General features: G+C 39.0%; 1 protein-coding gene across 6 annotated transcripts in view; it reads right to left on the bottom strand.

Annotated features, from left to right (window-relative positions):
* hmg20a (high mobility group 20A) overlaps positions 1 to 6,191 on the bottom strand; it is a 61,545-nt gene extending 55,354 nt beyond the window's left edge. For 5 of the 6 annotated variants that reach the window (XM_062963429.1, XM_062963428.1, XM_008119181.3 and 2 more), the window contains exon 1: positions 6,036 to 6,191. The gene's annotated coding sequence lies outside the window, so the exon portion shown is untranslated. Of the gene's footprint in view, positions 1 to 5,833; positions 5,965 to 6,035 lie in introns of those variants that run through there. The other variant, XM_008119183.3, reaches the window with a different exon arrangement.
* Between the last annotated feature and the right edge of the window lie 9,324 nt (positions 6,192 to 15,515).

Here is a 15,515-nt window from a genome sequence, read left to right as displayed (position 1 = left end):
AATAGTCTCATGGAAGGAGCCTCTTCTAGAAACTTTGGGAGATAACATGAATAGAAACACCTCTTCTATCACCATGGAAATGATTGCATGGTCTTCCTTTTGCTTTGACCAAGAGCAGTAATGTCCCTTTTCAAAGAACAAAATAAAGAGAGAGAACTCCATCTGTGGCTATGTACTGTCTCATGGCCCCTTTGTGGGAGACAACAGCTCTATTCAGTTGTAACTATGGCTTGGCATTATGTGCATGATGCATGCTTTCATACTCCAAGCTAGTAAGTAACATCCTCTTTAATTCAAACCCAACATTGCCATTACATCTTAACCAAACAACCATGGTTTATGCTTGTCCAAGGCAAGTGACACCACAGTTTTCTCTAGCACAAACCGTTACTAGAGAACTAGCTCCAATGATAGTACTTATACAACCTGACATTTGTCCTTCTGCCAACTTAAAAAGATAGCAAATCATTTGGTTGTAATGCACATTACTGCACATATCACTTTGCTGCTCATTAATCAGTATCATACTACATAAGCTTGCATTACCATCCTATCCAATTATCATTCCTGAGGCCTTAATGAGTTCAGAATTCACACCTAATCTACTGAAAAGCCCTGTCATTTCTGTGCCAGTGCAGCGACCATATGCTGCAATTCTCACATAACCGTTCAGTTACTCATGGCTGAGCAGAAATTCAAGTAAATCTCTAATGAATAAGCCACAATGCTGGTTCAAAATTCAGTGCAATGCCATATCCAACATACCCTCTAAAATGTCCAACCATTTGCAGTTTTCTCTATCCTCCATCCCATCCCTAGTTGTTATAACATTTAAAAACCACTCTTTATTTGCATATCAATACCTACAGTGCTCTTTTGAGCTCACAGCAGTGCAACTAAGCTCTGGGAACAAGCTGAATGGTTTTCATGCATACCGTTATTTTCTGTATGCTTTGAAACCTTTCTAATAAACATATCATTAGAACAGCTCCCTTGATAATTGCTTACTAGATTAAGCTTTTATAACAGAATTTAGGAAACTCTACAAGTAGCTACAAAATTGTTACATAAGCTTGGATGAGAGAAAAAAATCAAGAAAAGAGCACCAAAATACTCACTGGAAGGTGAGATAAAAGAAATGTAAGTGAAATTTGTTTCATATGAAACAGGCCTTATGAAAGAAAATAACGGGTAACAAGAATGTAAGTAGCTCCCTTCAAATGAGAAAGTTACTTTTACTGAAAAAGGTATGGATCTCCCAACATCACTGAAGCTGTACTAAACAAAGGCACAGCTTTCAAATTAGCAGCTTATCAGTTGCTAGGATGAAAAACAGTGCAATACAACAAGAACAAAGCCATTCAGTACCATCATCTGTTCCAACACAATGTTTCTAGTCTCCATTCAGAGAAAGGAAATGTTCTCAACTCTCATCACACCACATAGTTATTGCCAGTTTGCAATAATAGCCAACTATTATAATACCATTCTTCTACATCAAGGACTTTAGTCATCACTTTTAACTTTTAAAATATCTGTATGCATGGCAACTTGTCAGATATCGGGACATGAAGTAGAAAATAAAGACATTTTCTGCCATCTTCTGAATCAGTATCTTTATCAATGACTTTTGTGTTGAAATGTAATGGTTTTCAAGACCAATATTGTTTTAAAAAGACAACACAATACTACAACTTGTACGTAACCTGCTAAGAATAAAGCACAAAGGCCTTAGAAAAAGGGCAGCAGAAGCTATTGGGTATATGACCGAGGACAGGCAAAATGAAAAGAAGGAATTGCAGTTATAATACAGCATCAACATTTAACCTCAAGGTAAAGTGAAAAGCAATAGGAAAAGAGGAAGGCCACAGTACAGGTGGATTGATTCAATCAATTTCATGACATGAACAGGAGCAGTTGGTCTTGGGGTCTTTCATTCAGAGTTGTCAAGTCAACACTGACTTGGCAGAAAACAAGAAAACAAATATACTCATTGGAATTACTATGACTGTAGGAACAAGAAATTAAAAGCAACCCTTTACACCTCCACGCTGGAAACTAGGACTGTGAGAAATGTGTTCAAATTACAGGAAAGGATATTCCACTTGAACAGCTTTTACAGTCAGGAAGTTCTTCCTAATGTTCAACAGTGGAACTCACTGCCTCAAGATCTGGTGGAAGCTCCTTCCTTGGAGACTTTTAAACAGAGGCTGGATGGCCATTTGTCAGGTCTGATTGTGATTTACCTGCATGGAAGGGGGTTGGACTAGATGGCCCATGCAGTCTCTTCCAACTCTATTATTCCATTATTTCTTCCCATAGGAGTTCAGGGGAAAAGATAATATGCATGGCTCTGTCCCTCACAAATACCTGACATTTATTATAGACATAGCAGATGCCCAGGGAGCCCAGGAATTGCCTCCACCCAGTATGACAAGGTCACAACAGAAAAAACTAAAACGAGGAAACAGGCTTAAGCTATCTTTACCAGCAAGGTATTTCTCATAAAAGCTACTCATTTCTGAACATATGGCCTAGTTTTAGCATCATTAACATTGTTAATTCTATCTTTATCACTAGAACCACCTCCTTGAACAGTAAGAACTGAGGATGATAGAAGTCATTTTGTGGGGGAAAAGGGAGGGAACCAAGAGTGACGAAAATATATTGGATATTCATGGCAAATCATTCATGTGAATCTGTTGTGATGAGCTCAAAACCCTGTCATGCATGCCTCGGTTTCTGTGAGGAAAAATCCAAACTCATTATGAGTCTGCCAGCAATTTCTGCTGATGGAATTTCAATCACACAACACAGTCAATGCAAGCACATTCAATCTGTGCAGGAAAAAAATGGCTGCATGGATCAAAATAAACCCCCAAAGTGTTTAATGTATTTCAAAGTGAGATGCGAAGAAACTAGCATCTGCTTTCTACTAATTTTTGCAGCTTAACAATAGGACAGTAAATGCAGCAGTGGGGAAAAAGAAGGAAATACTTCTAAAAAGCTACAACTGAGGAATGGAATCAGTGTTCGTCTGCTGGTTCTGATGACATATAGTTTCTTTCCATATATAAACTGTGAACAATCCTAAAACCAGGCCAAAGCATCTGAATAATGAAAATGGAGACCTGTCCAAGATTTGATTGGTGTATTCAATTACATGGATCACTTTGTGGACATGGGAAAAATCATCCTAATGAAGAGAGGGAGGAATAAGGAGACTCTAGATTAGACTTTGCCAACTCTCAAATTTCTGAGTAGAGTGCCTAGAGAGGTTACTATCCTTCAAGATAACATCTGAATGGTTGCCAAGACCTGTAACATTACTGTGAAGGAAGGTGAAAGAAACTGAGGGCAATAGGGTAAAGAGGAGACAGTTTATAAGCAACTGTTCCAAAGGACTGAGAATTTGAGGAATCAAAATGACACAGTCATTGCCCCAAAATAAAAGATTGTCAAATATCTTCCAGAAGACCACTTACAAAGCAATACATTTAACAACCCCTCTGCTTCTACCCTCACATTTCTGATTAGGCTCCCCACTTGACCCTTAAAGTGAAGAATTCCCAAGATAACTGAGCACAGTCATCCTTTTGTGAGCAGGACCATATTACTAAGCAGTAGTTCAAAGGTGAATTATTTACACTCTTTTAAAGCACATCCATGGAAGGATTCTCACAATCCTACACTAATCCCTGACTTAGTTCAGATTGACCTGGAGTGTTCTCACAAACATTCATGCATTTTAAGAACATGATTTCCAGTCTCCAAAGGATCAATGGAATTAGTCCAGGCCAGTAGGGGAATGGCTTCCCACTGCTTGCTATTACCACCACTGCTCCTTACAGCAAGGATAGTCAAATCTGCCAGCCCAAAATAAAAATTAGTCTTGCATTTTACTGATACCATGCTTAAAAAAAGCAAATCATGGATAAACAGCTTTGTGAAACAAGAAACTGGCATACCAATGGGGACCTAAGGATTTGAAAGAAAGCCAAGGGAATTAGTAAGAGAAATAAGCTGTCTAAATTGGAGAAAGCCACAAAAGTAAAATCCCAGTACTGGTGTAAAAATAGGATTCAGCATCCAACTCTGCTTTGCCAGCATTTAGTTACATTTGATGAAAGCTCATCATTGTGGCACACTCAGTTTTCTCCTCCTCATCTGACCCCAATTTTGCAATCTCTAATATTTGAAGGCTCTGAAGAGATCTCCCGCTTCACGTTTAAAAGCTTAGCACAACAACACAAATAAAGGAGATATTAATTGGAATGGAATAAGAAGGAAAATCATGGCTCAGTGGCAAACAACATGTTTGACATTTAGAAGCTCCAAGCTTCAACGTGACATCAGGAAAAAATGCTTGGGAAGAAGATATATGAAACCTGGACAGCCAATGCTAGTCAATAACAATACTAGACTATGCTGAACAAACAGTCTCCATGTTAAAATACCTAAATATCCTAAAAGCACCAGATCCTGTCTGATTTTGGAAGCTAAGGCAGATGAGCCCTGTTTGGAAAGGAGTCAGCGCTTTAGGCTATATTTCAAAGGAAGGAACTGGCAAAACCATCTCTCAGGATTCCTTGCCTAAAAAGCACCAATGAAATGTATAGTCACCATAAGTCAACGGGGGACATGAGAGAAGCCTGCCTAAAGGATCGTGACACATCCGGGCATCCCCTGGGCAACGTCTTTGTAGACTGATTCTCTCACAACCAGAAGCGACTTGCAACATGCAACCAAACAAACCAACCAACAGACATTTTCAGGACCAACTATGACAATCTCAATCAACATCGAATACATGTCAGCTGTCAAAGAACAGCTGTTTTATAATGAGAAGTTGCTGTTGTTGTTTTAAAACTGTGTTTTCAAATACATTGCAACTTGTGCCCTTGGTTTGCTTCTGACATGACAAATAAATACCATAAGTCAACAAGAGACTTACACACGCACAATCTGAGGCCCCTCCCCCCAGCAAAAATATAGTACTATAAAATACAGTAGAGTCTCACTTATCCAAGCTAAACGGGCCAGCAGAACCTTGGATAAGCGAATATCTTGGATAATAAAGAGGGATTAAGGAAAAGCCTATTAAACATCAAATTAGGTTATGATTTTACAAATTAAGCACCAAAACATGTTATACAACAAATTTGACAGAAAAACTAGTTCAATACGCAGTAATGTTATGTTGTAATTACTGTATTTACGAATTTAGCACCAAAATATCACGATGTATTGAATACATTGACTACAAAAATGCATTGGATAATCCAGAGGCTTGGATAAGCGAGACTCTACTGTACTAATATTGTGCTACGCTTATAAAATAATATATTGTATATACATATAATATTGATAATACCATAATGTAATACAATATAATACTACTAATAATATATTATATTGATAATATATTCTATATTACATGTAATATTACTAATAATACTACAGCAAAGTAAAGTAAAGGTTTCCCCTGATGTTAAGTCCAGTCGTGTCCGACTCTGGGGGTTGGTGCTCATCTCCATTTCTAAGCCGAAGAGCCGGCGTTGTCCGTAGACACCTCCAAGGTTATGTGGCTGACATGACTGCATGGAACGCCGTTACCTTCCCGCCGGAGCGGTAACTATTGATCTACTCACATTTGAACCTGGGACCTTTCGGTCTGCAAGTTCAGCAGCTCAGCGCTTTAACACACTGAGCCACCAGAGGCTCCCTACAGCATAGTAGTATAGTACAACATAGAAATATATAATGGGGGGGATGGGTGAGATGGGCGGGATATAAATGTAGTAAATAAATAAATAGTAATTATTGTATTTACAAATTTAGCACTCCCGGCGGGCGCTTGGTGCGCAGGAGGGTTTGCTGTGTGTTGATAGGGATTTTGGCAGGGCCCAAAACACCTGGAGGGAAGGCCCAAGTTGGCCCAGGCCTGACCCACACTTCTTGCACGCCTCCTCGCTTGCTGTCAGCCTGTGTCCATTTGCTTTCCTTCTTTCTCCTCCCGCACAAAAATAACTAACCTGGCGCAGAAGAGCTGGGCTTTGTGTGTGGGGGGAGACTCTCCTTCCCCCTCACCCCAGCTCAGCCACCTTCATTCATCCTCACTCTCTTCCGCTTCCTTCCTTCCTTCTCCCCCCCTCAAAACACAACATGGGCGCATCACCGCTCTCGTTCCCCCATATCCATCCGCCTTCCTTTCTCCCTCTTCACAAAACCTCCCACACAAACAGTGGGATTAGAGTCTCTTTTTCTGTCCGGTTGGAAAAGCGTGCCTTTGGGCACAAAATCCGCCCTTTTTAAAGCCCAAAACACCAACGGCTTCGGCGGACTCATTTCCGACAGCGGAAGGATTCCGCAGAGAGGCAGGTGTGATGCGTCACTCCTTTCCCTCAACGAACGGTGATGAGCGCAACGCATGCCGGGAACAACAGTTCTAGTGCCTGCATTGTGTGTGCATTGCACCTCGGAAGGCGCCGATTGGACAACGAGAAGCCACGCCCCCTACACCACGCCCCTTTTCTAAATAACTCCGCTAGTGCCCGCTTTGTGGTACCCGTATCGTCACGACTCCGGAGGCCGCTGATTGGACAAAGATAAGCCACGCCCCCTTTGGTAAAAAAAAAGATGCCGTATTTTATACATACCTTTCTGGTTCCATCCATTGATTGGACAACGAGATAGCCACGCCCCTTGAAGGAGATTGACAGACAGAGAGGGCGAGAACTGCGCACGCGCACCAAAGTTTTGGACCAGCCGCCTCCGCAAGAGCAGCAGTAGCAGCAGCAACAGCTGAGCGCGCGCCAGAGAGGAGGAGGGCGCATGCGCACGGGTTCTCCCTCCCTCCCTCCGAGTGACGGTTGGTGGCGCGCGAAAGTGGGCGGAGCCTGGCGCGAGCCCTTTTTTATTTATTTCTTTTTTTTTTCCCTCGCGGCGACCGGTAGTTCTCTCAGGAGTTGGCGAGTTGCTGCAGCTGAGGCGGAATCGCTTCTCTCTCTCTCTCTCTCAGAACAGGTAATTATTTATTACTTAAAGACATATATATATATATAATATGTATATTATATGTATGTGTATATATATTTATATGTTTTAATAGACTTCGTTGTCGTCGGTTGAGGGACAAAACAACAGGCCTTGAGAATAACGGGTTTTTGGTTTCAAAGAGCTGAAAACTCGAGATAAATTAGACGCGAAGGGTGATAAAAATAGGCTTTTCCACCTCCTCAGTCTCCTTTTTTGTTCTTCGTTTCCTTTAATGCTCTGAGGAAGAAATCTGAAGGGTTAAATGCCCATTCTTCAGCCCCTGCCGACTCCTTTCTCCTTCAACTCCGTTTTTCTAAACTTGGATGGAAAGTTTGGGCTTGGAGCGAGGAGGGCTCCACCCTCTCTCTTTCCCCCTCTCTCCCTTTAAAGAGAAAACACTATCCGGGAGAAAGCAATGCTACAGTAGAGTCTCACTTATCCAAGGTTCTGGATTATCCAATGCATTTTTGTAGTCAGTGTTTTCAATACATCGTGATATTTTGGTGCTAAATTCGTAAATACAGTAATTACTACATAGCATTACTACATATTGAACTACTTTTTCTGTCAAATTTGTTGTATAACATGATGTTTTGGTGCTTAATTTGTAAAATCATAACCTAATTTGATGTTTAATAGGCTTTTCCTTAATGCCTCCTTATTATCCAACATATTCGCTTATCCAACGTTCTGCAGACTCGTTTACGTTGGATAAGCGAGACTCTATTGTACTTTGAGGTGGATCTGGAATTTGTTATTGGGCTGCCCTAAAGAGATTATTTGGGTGCCCTAAAGAAGGCTCAGTCCTGGGACCAGTGCAGTCCAACATCTGTGTCCAACTTGAGGATTTGAATATTCCCAGATTTTTATTAGAAGAGATTTCTTGGACCGGGTTGTTTTGCCTTTTCCGGGCTGTATGACCATGTTCCAGAAACATTCTCTCCTGCTGTTTCACCCACATTTATGGCAAGCATTCTAAGAGGTTGTGAGGTATATTTCTTGGTCCTCCAGTGAAACCCTATGGCCAGCTTCTTCCAGTCATGCTGGAGAACTGAGAGAGAACACTGTTCTGGGAATCTCTAATCCCACATTATCTGAGTGTGGACTCAGATAACCCAGTTCAAAGCAGATGTTGTGGGATATTCTGCCTTGATATTCTGGGATATAGGGTTGTGTGAAACGTCCCTATGTCAATGGTTCTCAACCGGTGGGTCCCCAGATGTTTTAGCCTTCACCTCCCAGAAGGCTGGTAAACTGGCTGGGATTTCTGGGAGTTGTAGGCCAAAACACCTGGGGACCCACAGGTTAAGAACCACTACGCTAATACATTTTGTTGTTGAAGGCTTTCATGACTGAAATCACTGGCTTTCTGGCTGTGTGGCCATGTTCCAGAAGCATTCTCTCCCGGCGTTTCACCCACATCTATGGCAGGCAGAGGTTGTGAGGTCTGTTGGAAGTGAGCCAAGTGGGGTTTATATATCTCTGGAATAATGTCCAGGGTGGAAGAAAGAACAATTGTCTGTTGGAGGCATGTGTGAATGTTGCATTTGGCCACCTTGATTAGCATTGAATAGCATTGCAACTTCAAAGCCTGGATGCTTCCTGCCTAGGGGGATCCTTTGTTGGGAATACCTGATAGCTGATATATGGGTTTCTGCCTTGCCTGCTGTCCTCAAGGAGAGACCCAGTAGGAAAATTTCCCAACTGTCCTGGAGGAACAAATCTGAAAATATTCTCTCCTCTCTCTTTGCTGGCTTCAGATCCATGCTTGCTTTTCCATAGTGAAGGGCTGTTGACTTGGAACTTACAAAAGAGATTTCAAATTTTGGTTGCTGAGTGAGGGTTGCAGGGAGATTAATAGGTACGAAAAAGTTCTTCTTGAGGAAAAGAAGATTTGGCCACTCTTTCATCATACAGTCTTGATATAACTTTGAAAGTTATATAACATCACTCAAGAGATGTGGAACTGTCTCCATTATTCCTATTCCTTTACCTTGTATCTCCCTGCTGTTCGTGCTTTTCAGCTGACTAGTGTCAAGCTGCAAAAAGGCAGGCAGAACTACAGAGTATGTGAGGGTCAAGGCCCTGAACATAGCAGAAAAGTAATTCATGCCAGAGTTCCTGGACATTTTTATTTCTATTGGAATGCTCTCACCATCACCCCACAAAGGAAATGCATTGGTCTCCAGTTTTAGTTCCTAGGTCCTATATGTAAGCTTTATTGCTTCCTTCACATAGTGGAAATGTCATATAGGAAACTTGCAGACTTATTTCTTGGAATCGGATAACTTTCTTCTGTTTTAGCTATTGTCTCACAAAATACCAGCGTAGTCCCAATTGTATTGATTATTTTAAATATTCATATGATTTTCTTCCTCTGCAAGATCTGCACATCTCGTGAAGGAATGGGAAAAGAACTTAAGAAGCTGCTGCTGGACTAAATCTTTCAGGATTAATGTACATGGTTAATATTGGGAGATGGCATTGGCATTCCAGATGGGGGTTTTGAACAGAGACTGTTCATTAATTCACCTCATATAGGCTTCCTTTACTTGAACTTTCCAAGTTCCTATAGGGGTAAGAACTGGAAAAGAACTTTTGGGTCCCTAGTTGCTGCCTTTGGGTTTGAGTTTTTGTTCTGTTGTGTACAATCCTCATAAAAATTAGATTACGCCTCCTGTATATTCGAAACATTCCTTCAAACTAACTCTTATGAGGTAAGTTGTAGGGCAGTGTGAATATTGATTTATGCTGATATTAACAGCGCAACCTTGTTCATGTCTATTTGGGAATAACTCCACTCAGTTGTGAAATTTCATTCTAAGCAAGCCTCACTAGGATTGTAGGTAAAGTGATGTTTGATACTTATTAAACTTAAAAGAGTGACGTGTGAATTTCTGTTTGAAACCTTTCTGCTATTGATTCACCTTGCTACAAGCTACTATCTGCCTTAGCTCTCCTCCTTTAATATATATGCAGTAACTGGTCTGCAGTAAAGATTAATAAAGAAAATGTTAAACACTTTAAACATTGAAAAGCGGCATTATATAAATACAAAATATTTATGCACATATTTGTATTCTTAACCTTTTAGTTCTTACAGATATAAAATAACAAAGCAGCATGTGCTGAATGCCTTGAGCATCTCCTTCCTCAAGAGACCATTTCTCCTCTTTTGCACTTCTCTCCTGCTCCCAGTGCAGTCTCCTGTCGAGCTTTCTGGGAGCAAGCAAGAGCATCTTCAAAAGTTTAAAACAAATAAATATGCAAAGAGATACTTTTATTTTCAAAATATAGAATCCTATTCTATATACATTGTTTCACTTAAATGTAGAGGCTACACTTTCAAGGAGCTGCACATTGCTATTGTTTTAAGTTTTTCTTAGGTAGGTTTTCTTTTTTCCTTGACAATATTACTTTAAGAATGTTTTCAGAGCAAAATAGTTGCTGATGAGTTGTGCAGATCAAGGTTTTTCCTGGCAAAAGTTTGGTCTCCAGTGTGTTTTAGAAAAAAAACTTTTGCTTACTGAAGCACTGAAATATGCTAGAAATGAATTATCCAGCAAGCTGAACTTTCCATGAGTAATCTCCCACCCATTTACCTTATTATCAGGGAATCCAAAAATAAAGATTGCTTGATTCATTTGCTTCCCAAATTCAGATGATTTAGAACTGGCTTTGAATGGTAGATAAAATATGTTCTGATGCAATATGTGAAAAGTTCTCAAATAGCTGTAGATAAGATGTTTTGTTTTGTAAGTGCTGACCAATTTTATTATTATATTTTATTTTTTTTATGGAATACTGCTCACTTACTTGTTTGCAAGTTCAATTGAACCCAGCTTTGAATATTGATACGGTTTGGGGGATATTGACCTTGAATTTTGGAAGTTGTACTTCACCTATGTCCAGAGAGCACCATGAACCAAACGACGATGGATCTGGACCAAGCTTGACACACAGACCCAACATGGCCAACTTTAAACTGGTGGGGTTTGGAGGAAACTGACCTTGACTTTAGAGCAGGATTTCTCAAAGTGAACCGCATCCTGAGGTGGTCCATGGTTCCATCCCCCTTCTTCCTCCTCTTCCCCCTCCAAGCTTTCCCTCCTCTTTCCTGCCCCTCCCTCACTGCCTTTTCCCCTTGGTCTCTAAAAGCCTTTTTTCCTCACTTTCTTCACTGCCTAAATCTTTTTTCATCACTCTCCTTGTGTCCAAAACCCTATTTCCCTCCTATCGCTCAGGGGGTGCTTTTGTTGTGTTTTTCCTGAAAGACAGAAGGGAGTTGGACTGGATAGACCCTGGGGTCTGCCACTGAAATACTGATAAGTTGGTCAAAAGGTTTCCCCATGCCTGATATATAATATAAACATTTATTGGGGCCCCATGAGTAACTTTTGCTTCAAAAAGAGTTCTGTGGCTGGAAAAGTTTGAGAACCCCCGATTTAGAGAATTGTAGTTCACCTACATCCAGAGAGCACTGTGTACAAAATGGACAATGGATCAGGACCAGACTTAGCACACATACCCAACTTTGAATACTGGTATGGTTGGAACAATGACATATGATGATGGAAGTTGTTGTTTAACCACATTCTTACGCATTTTCTAATGGGCCCATTCTTAAAATCCAAAACCCAGCAATGAATAGTTTTAACTAGTCTAAAATAAAATTTATTTATTTATTTACTTCATGTATATACCGTCTTTCTCACCCCATGGGGGACTCAAGGCGGCTTACAACTCCAGCTAAATCCAATGCCGCATAAAACATAATAAAATACATCCCATCAATCTGAAACGTATTCCCATGTGGATTTGTAGATTTAGGAATATGAAATTGTCATTTTACAAACATGATATTGTGATAACAAATTTTAAAATGCCTTGTTAGTCTTAGTCTCTTAGTCTTTTCTACCATGTGGGGTTAATAAGGTGCACTACCTTTGGGGATACTGTTTGGTAGCATTTAAATCACCTGTTCTTACCCTTAGATACTGTTGGTAACAGTTGCCATGCAAAACGTTATATGGGAGCTTTGCAGATTTGAGGTGAAAATCTGAATTGTTAGAATCATTAGATGTACTCTTAAGACATCTACATATGGTAAGTTTATGCTGCATCCCTTTCCAGAATAGATGTCTTTCCCATTTTATATATTGTGAGAAAATTTAATGTTGATTTTGTTGTTTTGATTATTGTGCTGCTTTCATCAATGACAAGCAAGCTGCCTTGCTTATTAGTGTTGATATTTGCATGCAGTCAAACAGTATCTTGCAATTTGGATTTGATGGTGTAAGGCTGAAACAGGAAGATTTGAAAAAATACCTCTTTGTATTGTTGTAATTTTGCATATTTCATAGCATTTCAAGACATGTTTTGCTTTAAATTTTGACTGCCGTTGATGAAAATAATATACAGTGCTGTTGCAAAAACATGCTTATGAATAGAGATTTGATATCGAGTAAGAGGAGCAAGAAAATGTACTGAAATATGTTCCTGTTGATAAGCTGCACAATATATAATGTCAGAATACCCTGTGTGTTTGCTGATTGTACACTGGGGGGAAATATGCTTTTTATAAAATCACTGTAACATAACATTTCTTCCTCAGAGGCTTTGACCAAAATGTAATGCACAACTGCTGCAATAAACAATTCAATGAGAGTGCCCTATAGCTTATTTAAGATTCGATGAAAATGCTCCATAAAACTTAAAGTGTTCTCTAGCCTTTCATTAGATCTTTACCAAGGTACCTTATTGGATATCTATCCCTGCCTGTCTAGAGAGTTAAATTGTATGTAAATGCCTTTGATTATATGTACTAAGGAATATGTACTAGTGGAATACAGCAAGAAGAACACATAATTAATTAATATGTAACTTCAACAGTAAAGAATACTTGTGTGAGTATAATATAATTTCACCAAAGTATCACTACTATGTGTCTTACTACTCTTCACTTTTTCATTTACTGTAGATTAAATTGCTAGCATAAAAGAAAGAGGGGAAAATTCTATTAAAAGATAAGACAGGAGAGGGAACACAATATCAAATGGCTGAGTCATGGATGAATGATTTATTGGGCAATTGAACTGATTAGAAATAAGTATTGGTAGATAAGGAACAACCTACAGTTCTCAAAGTCACATTGTTGTTGAATTTTGGAATATTTAAACTTACAAATTGTTTATATTATAAAGGTATACGTAGTATACATCAAAAGTAATATTACAAGTGGTAGGGTAATACTGGGTTGAAAACTTATTCTGTTAAACAAAATAAAATTCTATGTGTATTGTAAGAGAAGATTCAGATTATTGCAATTGGGGTTTTAACCAGTTTAACAGAAAGAATTCCTTAAGCTTGGGAGTGAAATTGAATTTATACGGTAATTTAATACTACTTTATAAATGTCATGTTTTCTCAGCCCTGGTAATGCATAGCTTAAATTCATTGTTTCCATCATCTCTGTTGTCTTTTTTCCACAAAAGGGAATGCACCATAATGATGCTTTGACTTTGGTGTAAATTATATTTGACATCTGCATGGTGTCGAGAGTAAACATTGTATATGTCTTCACGAATCCTTTCAAGAAATTAAATAATAAACAAAATTGCCTTAAACTTTTAATTTTGGCAAGCTGTGTGTTCCTGTTTGAGACAGCCATTTACTATGCCAGAAAAAGTGAACTTCTCTTTGTATTTCAATATTTTCTGGGTGTGATATATGTTTTGTAAGCAAGGTGTTTTTAAAATCTGACAATATCAGTGGCCTGCCCTGGGCAGTAAAAGCAGATGTAGATGAGCTAATTACTTATTATATCCACAAGCTAGATGCGATCATGCAGCTGTTAACTGAAACTGAGCAGTGATACTTCCCCCCTTCTCTTGAGTAATGCAAATGAAATAATTTGGTAAAGAGATGACAGTTTTGAAGTTGGTAACTGTTTGAAATGCTAGAAACATTAGTTGAAGTCAAGGAATTGATCTTATTAACCACTACTTGTGAAAATGAGATTTTCTTTCTTTCTCCCTTCTTGCTGGTACTCTCCATGGTGCCAAAACATGCTCTAAAAATTTCCCAGAAGTCTCCCAGCTTTCCAGAACACTTGTATGCACAATTTTAAAAAATGTGACAAGACCAGGTCTACCTTTGGTAGACAGATTTAATGTCTCAACTCAATTTTTGCGTTGCAGATTACTTAGAAGAAGAAATGGTGTTAGGTATATAGGAACTGTAAACCATTATGGAATAATTTGCAACTAGTCCCTTGTTAGAGCTATGAACCGATCATTTGCTGATCACATTCTATCTTTGTGTCTCCTTGTGGAGAGAAAAAGTTAGGTATAAATAAACATCATCATAATATGTTTCCAGTCTCTATTTAAACCTTTCCTTCTCCTTTGAAGTAGACCTGCACTTATGGCTTGCTTCCTTTTCCTATCATTTGCTCTTTGCTTACTATTTCCTCATTTCTCACCCACATTCTCCTTCTGAGAGCTTTCTCCTATCTACATGAAATTAAAACAACACCCACATATGACCCTCAGGCCAAAGATTTCTCACTCCGGCAGTCAGCATTCTAGGATTCTGTAAAGACCTCCCCTAGCAGCATTTTGACACACATGACTGCCTGAAGCCTTGTCTGATTCCATTTTCCAAAAGATGTTAGCCTAAGCTGAATGGTTGTGGACTGGCCTGCCTATACAACACAGTTCTCCTACTGAAAGTAATTGTTCATCAGATTTAATGTTCTTGTCACGTAAAGTTTTCTTTTAGATCTTTTATTAGATATGTAATTTCTAGCTCTCGGGCCTTGCAGAAAATTAGCTTACATCATCATGTCTTTGAAAGCTTGCCACTAATCCTATATTTAGGCTTTAATTGTCTTAAAAATTATTTAACATTTGACTGGGTTGGAATGCCAGTGATTAAATAGATTTTTGCTGTATTTCTGCAATTAAGGCTGAAAAACACATTCTAATTTTGCAGTGTCTGAAAGTCTTGGGTTTGCTTTTGACTACATCCATTCTTTTAATGGATTAAGAAAGTGAAAATTAATGAATTTAAGTGGACAGATTCTTGGTTAGTGGACTCCTTCATTCCATATATGCCCTTTGAATTCTCAACTAAAAACCATCCTCTGGAAATCTCAGACAATTTTAAGTCTTCACCAGGGTCATGCGCATATATAATCTTTGCACAAATAGTTTAGTGTAACATATTATCTCACAAACTGTGTAGCTAAATTAACACCTAATACAAAGCTCTTACTCATTGTAGTATCTTTGTCAGTTGCTCTGGTTTTGTTCATGTCAGAAAATGATATAGTTTCCCAAAATGAGCCTACAATCTTTTAGCCAGTACTAAGCATCCCTTTTTAAAAGTAGGACTTCCACTTGATACATTATGTTTTGAATATTCTGAAACAAAGTCTGCAAGTTGAGTAACTATGAAAAGAGAAACTTCTTTTG

Source organism: Anolis carolinensis, unplaced genomic scaffold (assembly GCF_035594765.1).
Source record: "Anolis carolinensis isolate JA03-04 unplaced genomic scaffold, rAnoCar3.1.pri scaffold_11, whole genome shotgun sequence".
Lineage (NCBI taxonomy): Eukaryota > Metazoa > Chordata > Lepidosauria > Squamata > Dactyloidae > Anolis > Anolis carolinensis.
The sequence above is the reverse complement of the archived record's forward strand: the minus strand, read 5'-3'. Positions and strand labels throughout refer to the sequence as shown.